The 27045-nt window shown below is 36.3% G+C and overlaps 1 long non-coding RNA gene across 1 annotated transcript; it reads right to left on the reverse strand.

Moving 5' to 3' along the window:
- Positions 1–589: 589 nt before the first annotated feature.
- On the reverse strand, positions 590–27033 carry LOC135579586 (uncharacterized). The gene is made up of 4 exons (XR_010472991.1): positions 24206–27033; positions 4822–4916; positions 1771–1838; positions 590–1090 (listed from the first exon to the last, which is right to left on the reverse strand). It is a non-coding gene; the product is annotated as an uncharacterized LOC135579586 (long non-coding RNA).
- Positions 27034–27045: the final 12 nt, after the last annotated feature.

The following is a 27045-nucleotide window of genomic DNA, read 5'->3' on the forward strand; positions in this document are numbered from 1 at the left end:
CCTGCTCAGGAGCCCAGATCACCTCCTCCTTCCCTCCCCTTGGGGCTCTGCAGGCCTGTTTCTCACATTTTCCCCTCAGCCCTGGGAAGTGTTTTGCCCTTCCTTACACAGACTGTCCCCAAGGTGCCACCATGGTGGCTGCGGGGCTCAGCCGTGCCCTGCGGTGGGTGGGTTGGAGTTGCTGGAACTGGCTGTGTCTGGCACAGGGCAGCCCTGGCCACTCCTCACAGAGGTGCCTACAGCCCCCAACCAGCTCCTGAGCACTGGTAGCCAACACATCAGATTTCTAGCTTTCTCAGATCAACTCTTTTTTTAAAGTAGGCTTACTCTTTCAAACCAAGATGATAGAAAAGCCAGTACATTCCTAACCTCGAGAAACAGAATGCTCCCATTATAAGCAAAAAGACACAACATTCCTGAGAACTCAGCTCACCCAGAAAGGAAAGGTACCCAAATTCACATTTTCATACAGAGGTGCTCTAGAGAACAATGGGATGAAAACACTGCAGGAGAGAGTTAGTGGAACGTATAATGACTGTCTCCAGATAAATACAGAACTCAAAATAGGACTCCCATCCCATTAGCCTGCTCATTTTTGTTGAAGGATTAATTTTACCCAGCCTCTGCCTGTGGCTGAGGTACACTGGATGCAGGATCCATGGCAAAGCACCTCCTCGTATGGCTCCCATGGCGCCTGTCAGGCTGCCTGGATCCAAACAAACAAGCAGTGTGTATGGGTTGAAAATTCCTGGAAATTACTTTAACTTGTCCTTTTTTCAAAGAGTTTGAGGAACGGGGACTGTGGGAAGTACCATGGTCCTCCAGGCCAAACCAATGACCAAAACAGCCATTATGTCCAACCCTGGAGGTGATGTTGATGTCCCATAGTATTCAAGCACCATCTGGAAGTTCTCCTACAAGGTATCAGTTCCCATTCAGTGTTCAGAGATGCCATGATCACAAGAGCAAGTCAATGCAAGAAAGAACACAATAGTTGTATTTAATACACTTTACTGGGCTTCTTCTAAGAGGGATTCATATCCTGAATTCCTCTTCCAAAAATAAAGGAATTATGCGGTACTGATGAGTCCTGAAAAACAGAAATAATGGAGGAGGTTTTAATCAACTGTACAAAAAAAGCTGGATGATTCTACCTTGTATGAGGCAAAGGACTACCAATTCCTTACCACAATGCTTCGCAAAGCAGGAGTGAAATGCTAACTTCCCAGGTAATGTTTCATTATGTATTTATTGCAAAAGTTAAGTGGCTTCATAATGTGAAAAGTTCATCTCCAAAAAAAAAAAAAAAAAAAAGGAAGAACCAAGATCAAAGGGACTGATTCCTTACTATCTGTTTATAAATATTTAATCTGTTTATAGTAGAAGATAGAAAAAAAATACATTCAAACCCCAGGACTAATGCATCACTAGTGGTCTGCACAAGCTCAAAGTAAGAAAATTACAAAGCAAAGAGGATGACAGAATCAGATCTATTCAGGAGAAAACAAATAAACAAACCAAACAACTCACAAAAACCACCAACCCAAACAACAACACCACAATGCCCTAACAAACATGGAAGTCGAATTCTGACCTTGTTTACAGATTTACACTACTAATTTTAGTCCAAATTACCTGGTGTGCTGCTTAGAAAGTAGAGACATTTCCTCCAAATGCTCTGTTTTTTTCAATTACAGTTAGCACACAGCTCCCCCCAGTACCAGTCCAGTATGGGTAATACGTAGGAGGAGATTCCAAGATAAAACATACCACAGAGAATGTTGTCCCTTTCCTCATTCTGAGGGTGTTTCCAGGCAAGGGTATCAGGTTCACAGTGTCTGAAAAACATTGGTTTTCAGGAAATTCACATTCATGAAGGCAAGAAGTAGGTAAGTGCAAAGCTATAGTAAACTCTCAAATATCTCACAGAAATTTTCATAGTGCAACCACCTATCAGCACACCTGCTCTAAAGATCTGTATTTTCCAACACATTAAGGTCCCTGTGTAAATAAGGTCTCAAATATTCATTGTTGATAATTCTATTAAAAAAGTACAACACCACAAACAACACCACAAACAACACCACAAACAACACCACAAACAACACCACAAACAACACCACAAACAACACCACAAACAACACCACAAACAACACCACAAACAATGTGTAATGTGTGACATACACTGTGCCAAACAGGTCGTGCTCAAAACCAGGCCATTGGCTAAGAGCCTGTTCTATTGACAAAAGTCTGTCTATGAGTTTTTGCAAAGGCAAATGTACTGAATTAGGCTCTCATAGTCTAATTTACAGAGATTTCATATGATCTTCCACTAATATGGATAAATGAGAGACAATTAACTGTGTGATGGAGCAAGAAGATTAAAATCAGGCAAGAAAAGTTAGCACAGTGATACTTGTACCAAAAAGCATGGCTTCAGTTTGTTAAACTGTTAGGATATCTTTCTGCACTTTTGCTCTAGATCAATAATAAGGTGTTTCAGAGGAGTCCCAGAGTATATCCATCACTTGCTGAATATCCAAGTGAGGCTATGCAGATATATAATTGATCCTGGTAGAGAAGCATTTGTACCAAAGAGGTACTTCGCTGTGATGTGAGACACACACACACACACCCCCAAAAACTTAATGGCTCCCATCCCATTGCAACCTTCACAGCGTAACATCTCTGTGCGGTTTTTGTTTGTTTGGTTTGGTTTTTGTTGTTGTTGGTGGTTTTTGTTGTTGTTTTGTGTGTGTGTGTTTTGTTTGCTTGTTTTGTCTTTTTTGTTTGTTTTGTTGTTTGTTTTGTTGTTGTTTGGTTGTGGGTTTTTTTTAATAGAATTATTAACAATGAATATTCGAGGCCTTATTTACACAGGGACCTTAATGTGTTGGAAAATATGTAAGTATCATATTAAACCCATACCCTAATCACAGCATAGTCAAAATATATATATGGGGAGGAAGGAAAAACAGCAAACAGGGGAAGCTGGGAAAGCATAAAAGAATCACAGCAATGCAATAATTACGCAAATAGCTGTGCAGGAAATACAATTTTCTATTCTAAGACTCTACTTTTTAGGCTAAAAGAATTTCACCAGCAAGACTACAGCTCTGAGAAATTCAACAGGTCTTTAAGAATCAGTGTTAATTTTTTATTCCTTTGATCATCTCTGGAAATACTTGCTATTGCAAGAGCCACACTGAACTTTCTTGCTCCAATATAATGCAACATTTACTGTGTCTATATACATTACCAAATGTGCCTGCAATAACTTCTGAAGTTATTTTATTGTTCCTAAATCTTTATTTGCATTTCCTATGCTGCATATGAAATCCACCTTTTCTCTTCCTACTCTGACCTTATCATATCCCCAAATATACCCGCTGACAGATGAAATCCTCATACACATTCCCTGTGCAAGAAAAGAAGCCTGGCAGTTATTGCGAGAGAAATTCAATATTTACAGAGAACAAAGATTTCAAATGGATGAATGAGAATTTGTACCTCAAATTGCATTTTCTATTAAATACTGAATCCCCTAAAAATAGAATGAACCTGAATATAAGACAACCTCTGATGTTTGTGTGCAGGTATTTTAGTGCATTATGATTACTTCCTACCTTTTCTCCCCACTCACCACCCCACTCCTCAGTCGTCTACCTCCTACACTTTGCATCCTTCAATCAAGTTTTCCATCTCACATTCCTTGACCTTTTCTGCCTCCAATTGCACATCTCCACTCATCCTGCTTTCAGAGAAGATGTATTCTGTCTCACACCTATCCTATGTCTTAAACTGTAGAGTGTTAGCCCCCTTACTTCCAATTTTCTGAATGTGTTGTGCAGGAGGTGCTGGAATCATTGCCTGTCACTGCTGAAAGCCTTGTCATCTGACTTTCCTGAGGATGAAACATTATCTCCCAAATTATCTTTTACTGACTCTTTCAACAAAGCATGGTATTTTTAACCATGTTTAAAAGACATGGGGCAGGAAAGGAAAAACAAACTAAAGCAAATAAAAGTTGCTTTTTACTTAGATAAACTGGAGCAAGGTCTGAAATCCACTGCCTTATATGTCCTGTGGCCATTTGGTAAACAAATCTGCTCCATTGTTCTGCTTCTTGCATTAATCATTTCATAACAGAACTTCAGTAGGAGGATTGAAGGACTCTCAGACTGTTACTCATTTGCGGATGATTTTTGAACTAGAAGATGGCAGACAAGCATGCTAGGAAGCATGCTATTTGATAAATACTAGCTACTTTTTATGGTCAGATACCTCATAGAATAATAGAATCATTTTGGTTGGAAAAGACCATTAAGACCATCAAGTCCAACTGTTAACCCAACAATGGCACTAAACCATGTCCCTAAGAGCCTCAGCTATATGTCTTTTAAACACCTCCTGTCATGGAGGGACCCCAAAGTCAGTTTAGGGGGGCAAAACAGACTTTATTCTGGCTGGAAAAGTACAGCCAATAAACTGACCCAAACAGGCTTTATACAATTAATTAGCACTCCAATAACATAAGATAAAGGTGCGGATATCAGTTGAGGAAATGTTTGGGGTGCAGCAAGTGAGAATAATGATGATCCACAGTGTGCATGCATGCACTCACAAGAAACAAAGCCAGAGCCGTCTGACTTCAGGATACTACACTCACCTGATCCAGCAAGGATTACACTTGCCTGGCTAGGTAAGGACTTACACTTGTTTGTCTACCAAAGGACTACGCTTGCCAGTCTGGCAAGGATTACACTTGCCTGAATCTAGCAAGGACCTATTCAAGGATATATCTAGTAAATTATCACTCACCCAAATGAGGAGGTGAGGTGCTCCCAGTCCTGGGAAGTTGCCTTAGATGGCGTTCTCGTCTAAGGGGAGGGCTCTCGGCTTCAGCAGACCTGCGGCTAAGAGAAGACCACACAAAATGGATCCTCAGCGGGCACCCCGTTTTATAGTCTGATCAGATCTGGTTGTGGGCACCCCAGAAGCTTCTCGGCTTCTCTGTGCCCACCCCTCCTCTCCTAACTACCCTGGGGGTCTCACAAAAGAAACCATTGCACGCAACGGCCACATCAGTTCTCAGGGAGGTGGGAAGTGCAACTGCCACACCTCCATGGATGGTAACTCAACCACTTCCCTGGGTAGCTTGTTCCAGTGCTTGATCACAAACACAGGCCTTAACTTTTTGTCAACTAGGTAAAGAATCTGGCCTCACTGTAGGGCTATGGAACTACAACAGCTCAGGCTGCAGCTGGCAGCTCTAACATTTACAGGCTTTAAGGTTTTGTAGAAACTGCATTCCTCTCTCTGAAGATTTTTGTCTGCTGAGATTGATAATAATGAGAATGCTCATGGTTATTACAAACTAAATAATATATCAGCTCTGATTAACAAATAGCTTCACTGTAGTCTGATAGCTATTTATTAACACAACTATAATAAATTAGGAGGTAGCTTATTCATGCACACACACACACACACAAAAGCATTTGAGGAATGGAATTTATGATTTACCTATTTTGTTGAGGGATTAATAGGTACATCACCGCAATTAATGTGTCTGTTACTAATTAAAAACAATGTTCGCAATGATATTTTCTTATGTAATTTTACATTTATGTGTCTCATGCTAGACCAGGAAGGCTTTCAAATCTGTGAGATAATTTTTTCTTTCCTTGTTTTTTTCTCCTTCTCCTTTATGTTTATGGTTCCTGTCATCATCATTATTATTAGTAATTTCCCATATAACACTACTTTTACAGTACAAGGACTTATTTTTTAAAGAACTTTTTTATATAGTGCTCTATCCCACATTTCTCCACATAGTAATTTCACTCAACAATACTAAAAGCTGAACAACATGGAGGAACGAAAAAACAGTGAATTAAGGCATTTTCTGGCTCTGACTGAAGAAGTAGAAGCATTAGGATGGAGGCCAGAGGAAAAAGAAAAAAAAAAAATAAAGGTCAAAAGACAGACTTTCAGATGTACTGCTGCATAGCAAATCACCAAAAAATGTGAATATGTGAATAAGTCTTTAACAAATGTAATATCTAATTGTCATCAGATGAATTATGACAAATTACACAAACTGACAATTACATTACCTCCTGTACCAAAAAGCCCTCAGTTTTGCTTATTCAAGGTCCAAAGGTCTGTGGTATCAAGAGACACTGAACTGGAGATTAGCAGTCCTAATCAGTATGGAGTGGTTTCTTAAATAACATTAGTCCTACTTAGAACACCAGATTTTCTTGAGAAATTATGTCAGGAGCATAAAAGCAATAAAAAGATTAGGGCAAAATCTTCTGGGAAATAGGAATGCTATTGAGCTCTCAAAGAAACATCAAGGAGGTGACAGTTTCAGAAAAATTTCCAATCATAGTTTTTTTTTTTTATATAGAATTTGAAGGCAAATGGATTTTGTCTAGGTCTGGTTGTATGTCAGTTCAGCCTATGGAGCAAATTATAACTTATAGAGGATTGATGCAAAGCATGTGAAAATTACTGTGGTTGTTTCCATTGATTTTAATTGGCTTGCATCAACTTTTAAAAGCTAAGCAAAACTTCCCAACTGACAAGCAAATGGCACATTACCATTCACCAATGACAGTCTGTATCTTCCTATTTAGTTTTATCTTTTTATTTTCAGTAAAAGATATTTGGTGTTGAGAGTCAGACCATAAAACTCTCATTACACTGACCTGTTGGAAGAGAGGAAACACCTATACACAGCTCTGTAATTCAGTCTCTTTAGTGACACACATAACAGCTTCACCAACATAATTGTTGGGTAGAAACTTCACAGTGTAAATCTGTAAAGGAAATATTGTATGTTTTCTGAAATGGTATAAAACCGATTCTCATGGACCTCATTCAGTTCCCATTTTCACTTGGCTAATTGGCTAGTTGTAGGTAATGTTAACACTCAAAAGGTGAATCTGGACATTGTTTGAACCAGTTCCTATTTGCACACCTTTTCAAGAGATAGGGCTGAACTGGGTGACATAACAACAAATAACATTTACCTAAACCACTACTTGCCATAAGTCATCAACTACGGAAAATATTGACACATTGACAGGAAAGAAAGGGAAGTAACTGTAACATGTAGCAGACTAAAAAATTTTAAATCCACACTTCTAACCTATGAAAAAAAAAAAAAAGCTTCAGACCTCTCAGTATTCTGTTCAGAGAGAGTAGGAACAGCCTGCAGAGAAGCTGATTTTGCAGCCCTGATATAAACATAGAGAAGGTCAGAAAGAAACACTGAGAAATTAATATTTTCAGGGAACTGACCTGAGAAGCCTACTGATGGTGGGTTATTGCTAGTGTTCAATAAGGATGGGTAAAAACTCCCTTACCTTAAAACCAACTGACCAACCTTACTTTCCCTTCAAAAAAAGACCCATCACCCTTGTCAACTCTCCTGTACTTATATTTTCCACAATAAAAATTATATACCAAGTCTTAGAACATATTTGTATGTATGTAGCTTAAAGCTAAGGCAATGGCATACCATTAGTACAAGTAACTTCCTTTAATATCCATTTGTTGGTTTGTAAATGGTTTCCTCCAGTAAAAACTGAATGAGGAATGCCAAGTCTCTCTGGAGCAATGGTGAGTTTTAGATTCAAAAGAATAACATCCATGACACTACAGGTATTGGAAAAAAAACATGAATATATAATCTCCTGAGAAATACAGTAACCTCAGCCTGCCGAGGTTCAGTCTTCTTTTCTGGCCCTTAGTGCCCTTTGATTTTTTTTTTTTAATTTTTATATTTATTGAAAACTTCTATGCTTCTGTTTAAAGCATTTATTTTAATAAAACTTTCCAGTTCTTTGAGTTTTCCAAGTACTCTCAACTTTGGCTTACAATGGAAGTACTGCCTGAACACTGAACTCCAGCAGTCTGAAGGGTGACTAGGATAAATATGGAACTTAATGGTGGATAACTGACTTTGATGCAGTTTCATCAATCAGAGAGAGATAAAATGCTTTCTCCTCTTGCAGCAACCCTTTTAAGAAAAATGTATTGATTTTTTTTCATCAGATACACATATTAACTAGCAAGACACACAATGCATTCTTCTGTCTGCATGGGCATTTTGAGTAGTGATTGATTTTTTTGGCTCTATGGGAAAGCAGTCACTATTGAGTGATAAACTCCAAAAAAATGTGTGCTTCCAGTTGCACTGCTGCCAGAGGCACAGAATTAACATCCACAAAACTTAATTTACAAAAGATAACAAAAAGAATAGTTTTTTCCCCTCAGTAAAGCTTTTGATTTTTGACAACAGGAATGTATGGCAGGAGACTAGATGCATTAGTAAAATTAAAAAGAGAAGTATATTTGATTGCTGTAATCTTCCATTAATGAGTCTATCTGTATAGTAATCAGGCAATACTGCCAACTCAGGTCCCTTGGTGATTGATCATTAAGGATCCCATGGCACTCTTCACAAGGGCAGAGTTATCCTCACTGTCCTTGCCAAATTCAATCACAACTGATGATTTTCTTCTGCCTATCTATATTTTCCCTGCAGTTTTATCTGGATAAGACTTTGCTTTTCATTTCCTGTACAAAAATTGTTGTATAATGTTTCTGTGTGTTATTAGAAAGCTGCAGTTTTCCACCCTGAAGATTACAGTATTGGATGAAATGATTTTTGTATTACAGATATGACAAAGTGTTATCATAGTCCTTTGAAAGTCCATGGTACTTAGCTGCATAAGAGTAAGCCTATTTAGTGGACTGGATTCTCAGCTGAAAAGTGGGACTACAACAGGCAAAATGCTTTTTCCTGTTTTGGTTACTCATATTATAGAAGCCTTGCCACTAATAGTAGAATTCAACCTTCAAAATCAACATCACTTAAGAAGTAATTAAACAGAGAGAAGAGAGTGCTGCCAAATGGACCGAGCATCATGGATACGTGATTTTTTTATTTTTTTTTTCAAATGCACCTGTACACATCCAAAAATACATCCTTTTTATATGGGCTTCTACGAGTTTAATACAGAATAACAATTATGCCTTTAGAAGAGAAGTTAATCATGTTGGTTAACACAATTCTAGCCAATGAAATAGTAGTTTCTAATACATGCCATATGATCTTCACGAAGGAAAGACTGGAAACTATACACCAGTCCTGACTCGCAAGACAGCCTGGTTGTTGAAATGTTACTGACTTCAGTACAGCCTCGTAAACCATGTAGTCCAAGATACAGTAGATTCTGGTAACAAGCTTGTAAACTGCCTAGAATGTTTTGGTTTATTCTGGCTGGCTACCTACCCACTGAAATAAGGCAGAAGTTCTAAGGTCTCCTTTAAATAAAATAAACTCATGTAATTCCTGAAGTAGTACAAAACACCCTGTGGTGTGGATAGTAACCCTCTCTGTTTCTTTTCTTTTGCAAGGAAAGAATCTTTTGCCAAAAGCATGTCTATATTGTAAAAAAAATTATTTGTTAAGAATATTTTTGTCCCACGTTTTCAGGATCTTTGATTTGGTTTTTCTCATGGAAGATTACCCCCAAAACTTCTATCAGGCTTTTTTTTTTTTTCTTTAAGGAATTTTCACTGTGTACTATCTTATTAATAAAGATCTCTAAAAATTTACTATTTTTGTCTTGAGCGGTCACCATGGTGCTATAGTAACATGTCTTATATGAACATGCCAAAACCTCATCCCAGTCACGAAAAGGCACCCCATGAACAGTTATACAAGACAGCTATGCAGGCAGTGCAGAAACAGCTTATGTTAGAATTTCCACCAAAGAAATGCTGCCAAGCTGTGTGACAATTTAAGGACCAGATTCTCAACAGCAGCCCTTGAAGAACAGGAAGGTGTGGGATGCTGAAGAAGAAAGGGAATACAATAAAGAAGTGATGCTTTTGCAATTTCTCACTTCTTTTTTATTATGGGGAAAAAAAGTAGGTCCAAAGGCCAAGCCCATAAGATGAAGCAACCCCAACGTTTATTTGACAAGCTCCTCAGCATTATTAAAACTTACTTTGCACTATATTTATCCCCCTAACTTCTTCCATCCTAACTCATTGGCTGCTCTCATATGAACACAGGCTGCAAAAACAAACTTTGTAAGATTAACGTGTATCAGGTAAGGTGGGATGGAGAGGCAGAAGGAAGGGAAACCTTCTCACAGTCCCTTCAACCTGATAGCAAGGTTTACAGGGCCACAGTTCCATTTTTCATTAAATCATCTTTTCCCCAAGTCATTGTATAATAAGTAAAATATTTGAAGCACAGCACCACTTTGCCACCTAAATGGAGATTTGGTAATAATTTAAGAGGTGTACACTGGAAGTGCATTTGAGAGAATCAGGAAAATATCTTAATACCTTAGGACTGGAGAGATCAACTTGACATGCATCTTTGAAACTTCCATGCCACACGTGATTAGATACCAAATGAGAAAAAGGTAAGAAAATAGCATTTTCGCATAAATTTTTCTTCCTTTTACAGGCAGAACACAAAGAATGCAAGTCATTTATAACAGCAAAATTAAAAAGGATTTTGATTAGAAAAAAGTCATAAGTTCAAGTCTACTCATACCTCAGTGGATTATTCACCTCTAATTAGGATATCATTGGAAGTCATTAGCAAGACAAATGTTCTGATTAACATGGAAAATAGCTTATGTTTATACAATGAGGTTTTAATATTAAAGTTTCTTAGAAATGAAATACCTAAATTCCCACTTGGGAAAGTGTCTTTTATTTTGTTGGAGGGCAACCACAGTTTTCTGATTTCTTGAAGATCATAGTTTAATCAACTCCTGACCTTATTAAAAAGAAATGAGATCATGACATTTCAAATCTTAAAATAAAATTGTATATTTGTCTGCAAATTAAATGAAGAATTCTCAGTTTCAATTTTTTATCTCCAAACACTGATTATGCCTGATTATTTCAGTATTCAGCCTATAACAAACTGCTAAAAATTTAGTAAGAGAGATTTAAGCTCTGGGGGATTTCTTCACAGCAAACTATATTAAAAAACTATAATATTAGCCATGCATTTAGACTTTGAAACAGACAGTTTCTGCAGTAAATATCCAAAGGTCTTTTTCTATTGTATAATCTTCTAGTCATGGGAGAGTTTAGGGTCTCTTTATGGTTGTATCGCCTCACACACTCCCAAATAGTACTTTCTGTACTTCAACATTTTTTAACCTGTAGTTCAAACTACAGTTTTGCTTGAATGAAATTCTAACACTTCTGTATATTTTATTCTATGCTGTTTTATGTTACATCTCATCAAAATGTCTCAGCACATAGTGTGGTGGTAGTCTCAAAAAACTGAAACTTGGAACTTATTAAAACTGATGGAAACAGACTCCCAGGTGGCATACACTAGCTTAAAGAGATCAGGTGAGTATTACAAAACTATTTTCTTGCTGTTCATTAACAAAATTACTTTCAGGAAGCAAGTTCTTAAAAACAACAACAACAACAACAACAACAACAACAACAACAACAACAACAACAACAACAACAACAACAACAACAACAACAACAACAACAACAACAACAACAACAACAACAACAACAACAACAACAACAACAACAACAACAACAACAACAACAACAACAACAACAACAACAACAACAACAACAACAACAACAACAACAACAACAACAACAACAACAACAACAACAACAACAACAACAACAACAACAACAACAACAACAACAACAACAACAACAACAACAACAACAACAACAACAACAACAACAACAACAACAACAACAACAACAACAACAACAACAACAACAACAACAACAACAACAACAACAACAACAACAACAACAACAACAACAACAACAACAACAACAACAACAACAACAACAACAACAACAACAACAACAACAACAACAACAACAACAACAACAACAACAACAACAACAACAACAACAACAACAACAACAACAACAACAACAACAACAACAACAACAACAACAACAACAACAACAACAACAACAACAACAACAACAACAACAACAACAACAACAACAACAACAACAACAACAACAACAACAACAACAACAACAACAACAACAACAACAACAACAACAACAACAACAACAACAACAACAACAACAACAACAACAACAACAACAACAACAACAACAACAACAACAACAACAACAACAACAACAACAACAACAACAACAACAACAACAACAACAACAACAACAACAAACAACAACAAACAACAACAAACAACAACAAACAACAACAAACAACAACAAACAACAAACACCTACCAGAAACATTCCCCTCCTTGCCTCATTCCCACTCCTCCATATTATTCATGCCTAGAGGGAAAAAAAATAGCATGGCAAGTAGATTGGCAACTAGATTTCTTAAATCTTCCCAGAACTATAAATTGTAGGGATCTCGTTGACATTTAGTGATATGAACCAGATTATAGTAACCCATTCAGTTGACTATAAGTTAAGAACTTCTATCCTGTCCCTTCTTCTGTTTGGCTCCAAAAGGGAGTCTACAGAGGATCTCCCACACACAGAGGGGCCTCTTCATTATATGACAAAATTAGTGCCTGATTTTTCAGCTAAAGGGAAAGCTGTATTTGACCAAAATGATATTATTCATATTGTAAATTAAGTTAAATAAGTCGTAGCCATGAGGAAAAACACAGAACAAAACAAGCATATTGAAAACTTGTACATGCAGTTAAATTGGTGCTCGTCAGGATTTTCAGAGTCTGTTTCTGAATCTAGAAAGTTCATTCAGCATACCTTTCTCTGTATAAGTAAAGGACCTAAGCTCTAGGCATGGAGGTGTTAGAAAGGGGTGGTATTTTTACAGTAAGTTTCCAGCAGAAGACATACCTGGTTCAAAGGAAGCTGCTCTCCAACATACTTAGGCAGCTGCCCATATACTGCACTGGTGAGACTGGATACTGGTTACACATTTGGAGGCTGATCACAGGGAATTTTTTTTATAAGTTAAAGCTAATGCTGAAGATTTAAATAGGTTAGATTTTTTCATGTATACACAAACACACAAAGACATTACATTGTGCTGGTATGCAAACTCATCCTTTTGCATATTTGCAAACTCATGGGGAAAAAAAAAAAAATAAATCTGTCCCAACTTGTTAACAGGGTATAAATATACCCTGCCCAGTTCAGGATGTCCACAAAATATACTTTTTTTTTTGATTCAGGAAGTCATCTGAGCAGAAATGTCATTATATGAGGGTATTGTGGAGGGAGGGGAGGGTACCGTGCTGGATGGAGTTTTGCCTAACCTGTGTTTTTTATTCCTCAGTTGGAGCTGGTGATAGTCCCCCTAAGCAGGCCAGAGCTGCCCTGGGCTATGCTGGGGCAGGGACAAGTATGGACTGCTTCTATAGATCAGCAATTGGCAAAAGCCTTATTTTTGCACATCAGCTTTTTCAGAAGGAAAATAGAAAAGCTTTATGAAAGCAAGTCTGTGACCTAGATACGTTGAAAATCATGTTAGCTAATACTATGACTCTAGAGATCATTCCTGGACTATAATGCTACTTGTGTGATGTTTAGCGTAATTTAAATGTTTATATTAAGATAAACTGAGGAAGTCAATTCTATGATAGTGTTGTAGCATAAATTCAGCTGTCTTCATAATACACAGAAAGACCACTATGTTATACACATTTATAAGCACATTAGAAGCAAAAATATTCACTAAAATTCTTGACTAATAGGGTAGCATTTATATTTCTTGTCACATTACCAATTAAACTTCCGTAAGTGCTCCCTTTTTATTAAAAACAACAACTAAAACAACAAAAAAACCCCACAACAAACCAACAAAACCCCCCCACATTTACCACTGCATTTCTTGTCATTTTATTAACACTGAAATAAGTGATTCCTTGAGATGCCTCTTATAAATTATGAGCTAGAATAATTTCTCAGTTTCATTCACTTTTGCTAATAAGGGTAATAAAGAAAGGTCAGCTGAGATTCACACTCTCTATTTCCTACTCAGTCAGTCTTAAGTACATTTTTCACTATTGATTGACTGAGGTGGAGAAAGGCAATCAGGTGTCTCACTCAAAAATCCCATATCCAGGGAAAAGTTAAGCTTGGATGTATATGGTAGGATCTTGTGGCTCAAAATTTCTTTTTTTCTTTTTTTTTTTGTTGTTGTTTCATTGGTTGTGTTGTTTTTTTTTCTATAGTTTTTGTTTTTTAAACTATATACAGGATTGTACAACTTTATTTGCTCTGTTTCTTTGGCCTCTGCAGTAGATTGGCAAGAACCATTAACGTGTTAAGGTAAACAAGACAAATCTATACATACAGCCCTTCCTACTTGTTCTGCAGTGCTCTGATACATTGCACATATCAATGGAAAGGCATTATATAGTTCATTAACTGTGGTTTTACTTAGGATCTTCATTACTATTCAGCAATGGCTAGGAAAACATGCCTGTGGAGTCTATCCTGCTAGTTACTGTACCAGCAGTTTTGGCTCAAGGCAGCACTTTGAATTTAAGCAGAGTCAAATAAATGATGCTGAGGGTGAAGTTGTTCAGCTCCTTGCAAATGAGACCTAGTTATGTCTGTTGTTTTCTACCTTTAAGGCAGGCTTTTGTGCCTAGGGGTTTAGTTTTATTTGAATTCCCTGAGACAGAAATGGTAAACTCTCCAATTCGCTTCTGAAGACAGATATCGAGTGCCCTTTAAATGCTACCCTTGCTGTCATGTACACATTATAAGGGGATTAATGCTTAAAACTCACCTGCTGACCTACAAAGTCAATGCCTACAACAGCATCTACAATGGACTGTGCAGCTGGCCAACATCATTGGTACTATGATATTCTAGTAGAATTTCATTGGTACTATGATATTCTAGTAGAATTTTCCCCACTTCCACTGTATAAGCTATATTTAGCTCTTTTATATGTTAATAAAGAAGGTATAATGAAGCAGCAAAAAATGGATTAAGTTATTTTAAAAAACACGTAATTCGAAACTACTTTCAAAAAGCACTGACATTTGTTTGCATCCTTTATTAGGAAAGTAAATATTTTGAAATACTTCCACAACCTGCTATACAATTCTGACACGCTAGCAACATTCAACATTTCTTCCTTTTTTTTTTCCTTAAGAGAGAGAAGAAAATGAAACATGAAAATTTTATATTGTTATGTTACTCCGTAGGAGAATACAAGTATCGGATTTTTTTTATTTATTTATTTTTATGTTGCTGAAATGCAATTCATCAAGCCAAAATCCAAATACTTGTCAGAAAAGATATTTTTCACATGTTTGTATGTGGGAGGCACTGAAGTTATTTATTTTTACATTAAAGAGTCTTGTATTTTTGGGGACACGCTTAAAAGGATATCAAGACTGCTGGAATTTGCTAGTCTCAGTACAAGCAGAACGTGAATTGAAACAATATAATAATTTTATTTCATTTTAAAAAATTAAAATTTCAGAACCTGCTATGCATAAATCACATTTCATATCTACAAGAAAAGAACAGCCTCAAATTCACAAAATGCAGTTTACCAGTTCCACTGAGATTCTTTCTTAAATTATTAAAGTGTTCAACAGAGACAAGCAGGGGGAAGGAATCTTTCTTGTACTTATGCCTCAGAACTCTTCAGAAGATACAGCAGAATTGTCATATAATCCATACCTATGAACTATTTTACATGCAAGGCCTGCAACTTATGTAAACTCAGTCTGCAGTGCCCTGATTTAGGACACTGAGGACAAAAGGTTTTGGCTTAGGAGGGAGTCTAAGCACTCTTGTGGAAGAGAACCAGGAGCTGGTGAGGAAATGCAAGAGTTCACCCATCTACACCCATCCCTGCCAAGCCTCCATCACACCTTTTAGCCTGAAAGCTCCCACCAGAAATGGGCGAGACCTCTTGTTGCATCATTGTTGTATTTAGGGTTTATACAGATTTCTCTAGCAAAACCACTATGGAAAATAAACAACATTTTTCCTCAGAATATGGTTCAGGGAAAATTTTTAAGTCTGATTCAAGGCACACTGAGCTCAAATGAGATCCCTAGGGACATAAATGGATCTTTTCAGGCCCATTCTACTAATCACTGTTTGCAAATATTCTAACAGACTTTAAATTTAATCTAATTTTATTTGGAAAGACTGTTCTCTCTAGCACATCCATACGTGTTTTCTTTTTTGTTCAAAATTTATCCAGATGCAAAAGGTATCCTAAGCCTCAATGTGCTCCTCAGCCTCCCAAGTCCTTAACACAGAAACCTCTAAACACAGAAATAAATTAAAGGCTTAATTTTTTTAAATAAAATATTTGTCTTGGTGAAACATATTGTATACCTAAATGCAGCAAAATCAGATTTTTTTCCCTCTCATAATTATATACAAATAGTTTATTTTGTTTAAGAAACTGTCATAGTTTTGAAACGTCAAGACAGTAACACCTACTTCACTGAAGTTCTTCCACCTAAAGAAAAGCTGAAATTCTTCTAATACAGCTGAAGATATTTTATTTTTGCTATATTTAGTTCATAAGTTCCTAAAAAATGTATGGAAAGCAAGTGAAATGTCTACTTCAGGACTCCAGGTCTTCATGCAGATAGATGTTTGAAATAATATCATATAGTACAGAAATAAAATTGTACTACTTCCTATAATGAAATTAAACAAATGTTCTCCTTTGTTTTTACAAAGGTTTTCTAATGTTACCTTTTTTTTGTTTTGTGTTTTGGTTTTGTTTGATCGGTTTTCTTGTTTGTCTGGTTTTTTGTGGGTTTGTTTGGTTGGTTGGTTGGTTTGGTTTGTTTTAATTAAGGAAATCTCTGTTCTGGGTCCTACCATAACATGTCTATAGCTAAGGCTTGAGTCATTGTAAATAACATCTTAAGTTTTTTTACATCATACCATCCAGTGAATTCCTTATCCACTGAGTGGTCCATCTATCCAATTCATGACTCTGTAATTTACAGACAAGGAATGTAATGTGGGACACTGTTAAATGCTTTGCACAGGTCCAGGTAGATGACATCAGTTGCTCTTCACTTATCTGCCAACACTGTAAACCCATCATAGAAGACCACCAATTTTTTCAGGCACAATTTGCCCTTAGCGAAGCCATGCTGCCTGACACCAGTCACATCCTTCTTTTCCATGTGTTGTAGCATAGTTTCCAAGAGGACTTGCTCCATGATCTTGTCAGGCACAGAGGTAAGACTGACTGGCCTGTAGATCCCTGGGTCTTCCTTTATTGCCTTTTCTAAAATAGGACTTATGTTTCCCTGCTTCACCAAACTGCCATGACTTCTCAAATGCAATGGACAGTGTCTTAGCAACTTCATCTGCCAGTTCCCTTAGGAGCTGTGGATGCAACTCATCAGGTCCCATGGACTTGGGCAACTTCAGGTTACTTAGATGGTATCAAACCTAATCTTCTCCTACAGTGCGCAGTTCTTCATTCTCCCAGTCCCTGTCTCTGCCTGCTGTGACTTGGGCGGAATGTCTAGAGCACTTTTTGGTGAAGACCGAGGAAAAAAAGTTGTTGAGTACCTCGGCCTTCTCCATATACTGGGTAACTAGGTCTGCCATTTCCTTCTGGGGAGGTCCATATTTTCCCTAGTCGTCTTCTTATCACTGATGTACGTGTAAAAGCTTTTATTGTTGCCTCTGACATCCATGGCCAGATTTATTAATAATTCTATCAAGGTTTCAGCTTTCTTAACCTGGCTACTTGGACAATTTCTTTTTATTCCTCCTGGGCTATCTGTCCTTGCTTCCGCCTTCTGTAGGCTTTCCTTTTGTGTCTGAGTTTGTCACTAAAAACTTTTTTTTGTGGTTCCACTTAAATAAGATCATCTTCAGAAGTCTTCTACACAAGACCAAGCTACCTGAGGAGCTTGACCTGAGATTAACATTTAGCCACAAATAGAAACCATTAAACTAGGTCTGAGAACAAGAGATAAAATCTTCTGTTTGCAGTGAAAAGAAAGTCAGTAAGAGGTCAGATTTACACTGTCTCTTGGCTGGCTTACTCCTCTCAATCAATCATGATAAATTAAATGAAGTCCCACTGAAAAAGATTCAATTTACATGATATTATGCTTACCAAACTGTAAATTGGCAAACTAGCTACTTGGCTGGAAGGGGGAAAAATGTTGAATAAACTACATCAGGGAATTTTGCTACTCAGGTACATCACACTTGGAATTAATTACAGAAGTAGGCATTTAATACAGCAAAATCAGCACTTCTGCACTGGTGCAAATCTATGGCACAATTATCTGCAGAAACAATCAGGAATTTTAATTCTTTCCTTCAAGAAAAGCAATTTCAAAAAGTGTTTCAAATGAGGATTCATCACAGAATTGGTTTGCTTTCCTACTAACAAAATGAAAAATTCCAGTTCTGTTGTCAGGGAGTCAGCAGTGCCTGTCTAAGGTTCAAATCAGTTTCTGAGGGTAAAGAGAATTGCCCTAGCACATCAGATCCCATTTATTACTCTCTTCAGTTCCAGCTGTAACAGACTTTAAAAAATATCAGTTTCTGAAGAATCCAAGCATAAGAATTAGACAACGAGTACTGGCAATGAGTACTTCAGTGACATACACCACTCTTCCCCAGAAATGTCTGAAGAAAACCAGCCAAACGAGAGAAAAAAAGAGTTATTAATTCTTGTGTTTAAGTTTGTGTAGTTGTTCAACATAGAATGAATTAATATTTATTAAAAAATTGTAAGTCCTAGTAATGCTAGAAGGGCTTGACAATGGAATTTGGCTTAGAACTAAACAGTTTGAGGGTTGAATAATGAGTTTCTCAAAAAATTACTTACGGGCAATAGAAACTATATTTTTTTGTTGAACAAGTAACAAGAGAAAAGTCAAAAAAATAAAGCATTTTGTTTTGATACTATTAAAATATTTCAAATATCTGAAAATATAAATCAGTTTGGTGTAAAATAAGAAAACAACAGTAACGAAAACATTTGCAAAATAAGTGGCTTACATTAAGTTATTTAGACAGAAAAAGACTTTTTCCACTCTGACTAGTTAAATCTTTTTTCTTAGTTGTGGATTTTTCTGGCTGACAATCAAAAACATCAGGTCTTTGTATAACTTCTATCCCAAAGCAGCTTTTAGACCAGTAGGCACTTTTCCCCTATTAAGCAGTCCCATGAGCAGCAGGACTCTCAGGGTCTCCACTAACCTGAATATTACATTTCTGTATGCAACTCCAGTCTAGCACACCCAGCTGTCCCTTTCCTAATGTTGGGAATTTCAACCCCATAGCATTTTCAGCTTCAGCCTTTGTTCCCTAGCATACCTTCTCCTTCTTCACCATAATGACATCTTTACCCTTCAATTCTCCCTGGTTACCAGCTGTTACCTTCTGGTCACAGCCCAGGTCTATGGCTAGCTTGGGGATGGACTTGCTGAACCTGGCCTCCCAGCTGGGCAATCAGTACACACAAGTGGATTAGGGGATTTTTGAGCCCAGACTGAAGATTTCATTTTAGTGGGAGCACTTAGACTCTAATTCTCAAATCTCCTCTACCCTAGTTTTTCCTCTCGCATACAAACCCCTACTCCGTCATCCCCCTTTGCTTCAAAAAAAAAGAGATGCGCACAAGACCGTTACATGAATTTAATTATATCTAATATAACAGACTCATGTCTACACAGCAAATTATTAGACAACTTCCATCTACAAAACACCACATAACAAAATGCACAGCTGATAAACAGTAACAGAAACAAAATTAAAACAAAGTAGCACACTACTTTGCAAATGCCTCCCAGAACTGAGTGAATGACAGAACAAATATTAATTACATAGGTTATTCCTCATGTACTGCTGCTCAGTGTCAGACCTAGCAATATATTATTCAGCCAAACATACATCTCTTGAGTAGTGAAATTAAAGCTCAATGAAAACAAGAAATACAATTCATAATAAATCCAGCAAATACTGTCTAACCAGCGTTCCTATATGTGCAGATATTTATTTATATACCAGACACCTATACTTTTAATTTCCTAATAAGAGACCTCAGAACTGAACTTTCCATTTAATCAGTCAGCTTATATATCAAAAGAACACTAATTTGTGTTTTCTATTTTGAAAAAGAATCCCACCACCCTGAAACAAACACAGCAAATAAATAACAACAAAACCCCAAACAACAGACAAAACCAAACACAAACCACAGAGGTGAAATGGAGCTTTTTGAGCCTAGGACACAGATAAGTCTAAACAGAGGAAACTTTAATGTTCTGTAAGTACTGTTAGCAACAGGCAAAACACCAGTGTGTTATCAACACTACTTGAGCCAGAAATCCAGAACAACACAACATCACTCAGGCTTCTGGGAACAAAGTTGGCTTGCACTTGGCCACAGAGAGAGTTCTTTGTTTATGCATTTGAATCCAGCTATCTCCTGATAAAGATTAAGGTTAGTATAAAACCCACGGCAATGTATGAAAACAAATATCACGACAATAAGAGGCAAATAACACGGTTAAAATGCTGATAGTTTGTTGACCTCACAACTCTGACTTTAAGCAAACTCCCTCATGGTTTTGTAAAGTTCACAACTGCAAACGAAGTGCTTATCAAACAATACACAGAAAATCTGAAACCAAGAAAACCCAAAACCCTTTAGTTTTTTTAATTATTATTATTATTTTTCCTCTGCAAGACAACTCCAGCTCTACCTAGTCTCTATTTAATCATTTTTAAAGCAGAAACAAGAATTAAAACTCACCCAAGTGGTTTGAACCCCCAGGTAATATCAGAGCTCAGGTTACTGCTGGAAAGATGCCTTTGAATTTCACGTCCACCACAGGTGTGCTGAGCACTACTTTGATGCAGATGATTTCAATAATATTCTGACCTGAATGCAGTCCATGGGAGTTTTACTACCTATTTCAGCAGAGCCAGGATTTCATGCAGTGAGGTACTATAAATTAGTCTTGTAACTTGCTAAGATGCTAATTCAAAATACATTGAAGTCAAATCAAACTGTATTGAATCAAGCTTAATTCAATTAATTAATGGTATTTAATGATATTTAGTACATTTTAATGAAAGCTAATCACATTTTTAAGGTTTTTCTGGGAGGGAAAATCTATTTGACTTTAAATTCTGTATTGCGTTAAGTTGGATGATAGTATGAGATAACTTTTATCTCTTTGTATATAACTTATGGTAAGAGGTTATGGGTTTTAATTTTTAAACAGTGCTTTCATTTTCCCATGAATAAAATGAAAGAAAACCCAACAACTTTAATTACTTATTTAGAGAAACTTCGTTGGGTTAAGTGGGTAGGATTACCAAGACTTCTGTCTTCCCATATAGACTAAGGCAGCTGAAGCATAAACACTTCCAAATGACCTTACAATATTTGCCCTTCAGATGTCCCTTACAGGTCTAATATCCATTTTTCTAAAGTTCAGCAGATCAGCAGTAACTACCTCACATGTGGGTGGACAATCCAGTTTTCAGTTATTAGACTTAGCAATAGATATTGCACTGTTCTAACTTCCTTATTTTATTCTTGTGCATAGCAACACTTTTCTCTTCTTTTTTTTTGAAGCCACTGCATTCTAAGCCTTTTGGGTAAGCATGTCAGAAAATAAAATATTCTAAAGGTTTTCTGCAAACATATTTCCTATAATTATGCTGTTATAGAAATCACACTACAAACTAAGACTAAACGCTTCTTATTTAAAATTCCCTGATACTAAAATATTCTCAGCTAAAAATAAAATACTTTGAATCTGTGTTCCACAGAAGAGGATGTTATTGGACAATGTGACTTAGCTCCTATGGGCAACTTAGTAAGAGCATTTAAGAGACAACAGCTTAATATCACTAGTATACAGTAAGAACTGAACATGCTCCCAAATCACAAATAACTTTCTCTTGATTTCCATGTCTCTTCCTGTGCAAGTCCAGAATGCTTACCAATAGTCCTTCAGGAGCGAAGATAGCAAAGCATTGTCTTAGTGTACAGACTCCCACTTTTCTTCCATTTTTCTACCTCTCCGTTTTGTGTCTCTGACGCACTGTCTCTGTTAAGCCCTAATAAAGACGATACCAGCTACGAACACTTTAACAGTCCATCATACAACTAATTCAGGAAGTGAATGAAGCCATATAAGTTAAAATAAGTTTTCATGATTAATAAAATATGCAAATATGGTAATCTTATTAGAGTGGTGAGAGGCAGAATTTAGATTTCACACAGAGTGAAATCAGAGAGATTTATTTTCAGATTGAAAGTAAAGAAGAGGGTTTGATTTTTTGTCTGTTTATCTAAATCGATGTTTCTTTTCCTGAAGTGTGCAAAATTAACATCTGAGTCAGCAAACTTTCAAATTGGTTGTAGAACTTGCTGTAATTTTCCAGGCCCTGGAAGGTGATGGTCCTTGGACTTCTTTGCTTGCTTTCAGCATTTAAGATATTTTTCACTGTTTCAAGAGGTCATTCATCCCTCCACAGAGGCCTCCTCTGATCTTTGTCACTACAGGGTTTTACTTCCTATTTGAAGACCAATTGGCCTAGGAAGTTGGTTGCCAAAGAAACAGATAAAAGTCTTTTGCAGTCTCATTTGGGGAGACCTGTGTCAGAAGAACACGAAGAGACTGAGGAAAGTAGTCTCTTCACCTGCCACTACAATTTATCTAATAAATGTATTTCTACCATAAGCCACTAATTTCCTTGTAGAAAAGCACTGAAAAATCAGACAGCTTCCAAACTCAAAATGCTCCAGGAATCCCTTTAATAGAGACAAATCTCCAAAGCTGGATGGTTACTTTTTACAAATCTTCTTTTGCCTGATGTTGAGAAAGGCAAAAGGTGGACCAAATTTATCACTATTAAATAACATACATATGTTATGAATTAACTTTGGATGTTTTACTAGTTTAGACACATGCCATGAGAATGTCTACTGAGTTAAAGAATATTATCCTTTTATCACATTTTCTCTTAATATATTCAAGAAATAGCAAGATATTTATATTCTTTAAACAAAGAACAAAACACCATTCAGTCTATAGGGAAATAATTATTATTGTAAAGGTGTAAATAGTGTACTTTTATGTATCTGCATTCACATTCATTAGAAGCAGCTTCTCAGCTTTTGTAAAATATAATAGGAAGAATCAGTAGGGGATAGCACTTGCTAAAGTAGGCTTGTCTTTGTAGTTCAAGTTAACTTGATAATGAGTAAATGATTAATTTTATTCACAAAAAAGTGAGTTTAAATTAATATTCAAAATATATAATTTTAAAAATGAGTGGGACAAGTTGAAATGGTCTTGCATGAAGTACATGTAATATTTTGTCACTTACATTTAAAATTATATAATTACAGACTTAATTTGGTAAAATGGATTTAATAAGAACATTATCAAATTTGATTAAAATTGTGACATATTAAGGGCAATCATGTGTCTAAGCACTTTCCTGAGTTTGTAACTAATGTTACACAAATTAGTTTGTGCTCCTTGTATCTACTTATTACCTTTTATTAATTTATTGATAGGTTCCTGTTAATATAAATGAAAGGTGGGTAGGAACATTCCCTTCAACAATGACATGGAAGGTGCAATAATTCACAGTACTTTAGGTTTAAAAATTTGTTATTTATACCTTTAAAAAATTATAAACATTTTATAATATGCAAGCATAAAGTGGGTTCTTCCATTAACTATATCCCAATAATGAAGCAGACATTAAAAACATTGCTGGTGTTAGCCAAGAGAATATGTAATGTTTCTTGAAATACTTGCTTTGTTAAGGCCCACCACAGACTTCACGTGTGATTTTTACACTGTAATTAGATCCAAATTTCAGAAATTACTCAGGTAGCTAGCTGTCAGTAAAATCAATGTGAGATAGTTGCCTAAAAAAAGGACCTGAAAGTTTAAGTACCATCGTGTCTCTGACCCTTAATCTCTACAAGAAAGTTATTCTAAAAATTACACATTCAGTTAAATCTAATTACCAAGGCTCCCTTTTCAGTCAGAATAAAAAGGTAGACAAAATGGATCCCTCATTAGAATTTTTATCCGTTAACCCAGGAAAAAAACAAAAATAAAAATACCCACACAACACCCTCAGCGCTTTATTTTTCTATCTTTAACCAATGATAATAAGACAGGATCCATACCTTGAAGCCAGGTGCAGAGAAATCTGTGCCCGAGCAGAGGAGGGGTCAGTCTGCCTACTCTTCTGATATCGACCAGGGGCCAGGGTGTCACTTCCCTACCTCACAGAAGCATTCTTCCTTATGGATGGAGATGTGTTTAGAAGATGTGTGAGGTCCATATAATTCTCACATGCTAAGACCAGAAAAGGTTTTATCCACCAATGGCATATTCCAGGATCCCCAAACCACCGCATAAAGAAAATTTTCTAGGGTATTCCAGCTGCAGAAGAAACAGATATAAATACTGGTCTCAAGAATATTAAATGTGGAAAACTGAGCTTCTCCCTTCAGGAGTCCTCTCTAGTCCTGAGCTCACGCTGAAGAAGGAGGGAAAGGTAACATGACCCCTTATAAGAACTGTGACTCCTCATAATACTGTCCTTACGGGAACCAGGTGCTGTGTTCATTCTTAATGGATCCTGAGCCACTTATTGGAAAACTATAGCAGCTGTGTTGCAGATTTTGACTAGGTATTGTGGCTCTCTATTTATAATCAATTTGCTCTTTCCTGAGCTTTTTCCTTAAAAATGTTTTTCCTCTAAATTCTCGTTAGCTTCCAAATTCCTAGGATCTCCAAATCTACAGGTACAACCATGTGAAACCCAATTAGATATTAGAAAAATTAAATTCACACACTGAGGAAGACAAAACACTGCAGCAGGTTGCCCAGGACAGTTGTGGAACCTCCATCTTCAGCTGTTGACTGAGTATGACACTGAGCAACCTGCTATGACTTGATAGTGATATGACTTGAGCCAGGTGACCTCCAGAAATCCCTTCAACCTATGTTCTTTTAGGATTCTATGTTCCTGACTGTTATACAATCAGCTCATATTTTACGATGATCTTTGAAATCAGTCCAGAATTGAATATAACAATAGGGAATATAACAATAGGAACATCACTGTTCCTCTAGTACACACATGTGTACTAGACTCTAGTACACATAAACCTTAACTCATACACAGCTATGACACTGTTTTGGGAAGGAGCATGCAATGTCGTCTTCACCGCAATACCTATACCTTTCTGCATTCAGTGGATCCCTGTGGTGACACAGAGTAGCACAGGATTTTTGCCAGCTACCCAGTGATATATTTCAGAATAACTTTCTCTTTCATATGCAGAATGTCTTGTAATTTCTTGATTTCAAATGAATTCTGTTGTTTGTTTGTTTGTTTTTTTTTGTTTTGTTTTGTTATTTTGGTTTGGTTTGGTTTTTGGTTTTTGGTTTTGTTTTTTTCCCCAGCACCTTCAAGTCTCGTAGAATAATGTGATCTGAAGTTATTTTTTCTTTTTTCTTTTTTTTCTTTTTCCAAAGGTAATTTAGAGTAAGGCTTGTTTAGTTTTGTGGGGCTTTGTTTGTTTGTTTGTTTTTGTTTGTTTGGGTTTTTGTTTCTTTGTTTTGTTGGTTTGTATTTTGATTTGTATTTTTGTTTTTTGTTTGGTCATTGTTGTTGTTGTTTTTTGTCCTGGCTAGCAGAACATACAAAGTGAGTGAAACCTAAAATAGACTCTAGTTTTTACAAAGATAGAGCAATTTACTTTCAGAGACTGCCAATCAATGCCAATTTTAAATCTGCTTAGTGCCTACAGTCCTTCAGGAATCTGGGGACTCTGAGGTTTCCAGAAGTTAATGATTAAAATATTAAAGAAAATTTTAAAGGAAATTTTAGTTTGTAGGAAATTGTTGCTAAATTTAAACAATGTGAAGTCTTGAATTTAAAAAAAAGGAAAAAAAATGCTCCCACTTTTTTGCAAATTCTGTACACAGCCAAAAAGAACTGAATTTAATCTAGGAAAACAGAGATCTGTTTTACTTTGAATGCTGATTAAACTTCAATTTAAAATATTAAGGATTTTATTCCTAGTTATTAAATAATGACAACGAAATGCTAACTTTTAGGATTGCATTTTTTTTTATGTTTCAAATAAATGGCTGGCTGAGCTTGAGATGCTTTTCCTCATTTTTTAACATATTTAAGAATTGAAAGCTGACCAAAATCAAAACAAACTTCGTCGTTTTTCTTTTCCTCTGTTATATAAATTTAGGTGTTCTTATAGCATCATCGTTCTAAGCAAAATACGATCATTATTGAATCAATCCCTTCAGAAGAGCTCCTTTTACTTTCTGTTATCCTTATAGATCACATTTCTTTTATTTCCTTCAGTGGGTTGAAGGTCTCCAGCGCAAAGTGATGAATCCAGAGACAAAATTGTTTGAAAGCAAGTTCTGATAGGGATTTATTCAAAGAAATAGCTGTTTCCCCTCTACAGAACACTTGAGATGCTGTTGATACTCAATAGTGTACAAATGAATAAGAAAAAAGTGAATGAAATTTAGGAGTTCATTAAAAAGTAACAAATTAGATGACAATTAACCCACAATTCACAGACAAATACAATAGCTGAGACTAATATTCCATCTTCTCTCTGCAGCAGAACTCAGGAATAAAAAGTAAAAAAGAACAAAGGAAAAAAAAAGTAGCAGGACCTAGCACTTTATTTATATTGATTTTTGCCTATGCAGTACCTAACTAGGCTAAGGAAAGTCAAAAGCATGGAAAAATACATCACTGGCAGGGCAAAATAAGGACTTAAGGATGAGAGTTGCTCTCACAATTGTGTGTTGTATGGACCCATAGCTACATGGAAATGAAAATATTTTTAATGGGGATACTAGAATGATTGGAGTTCTTAATAAATATGTGTCTTCTGTACTGTTAATCACTGAGGATTATTCAGTACTTTTCATCTTATTAGTAATCAAAGAGAATGTTAAAAATATGTACAAGAAAAAA

The sequence above is a fragment of the Columba livia genome, chromosome 1 (assembly GCF_036013475.1).
Source record: "Columba livia isolate bColLiv1 breed racing homer chromosome 1, bColLiv1.pat.W.v2, whole genome shotgun sequence".
In the NCBI taxonomy this organism is placed as follows: domain Eukaryota; kingdom Metazoa; phylum Chordata; class Aves; order Columbiformes; family Columbidae; genus Columba; species Columba livia.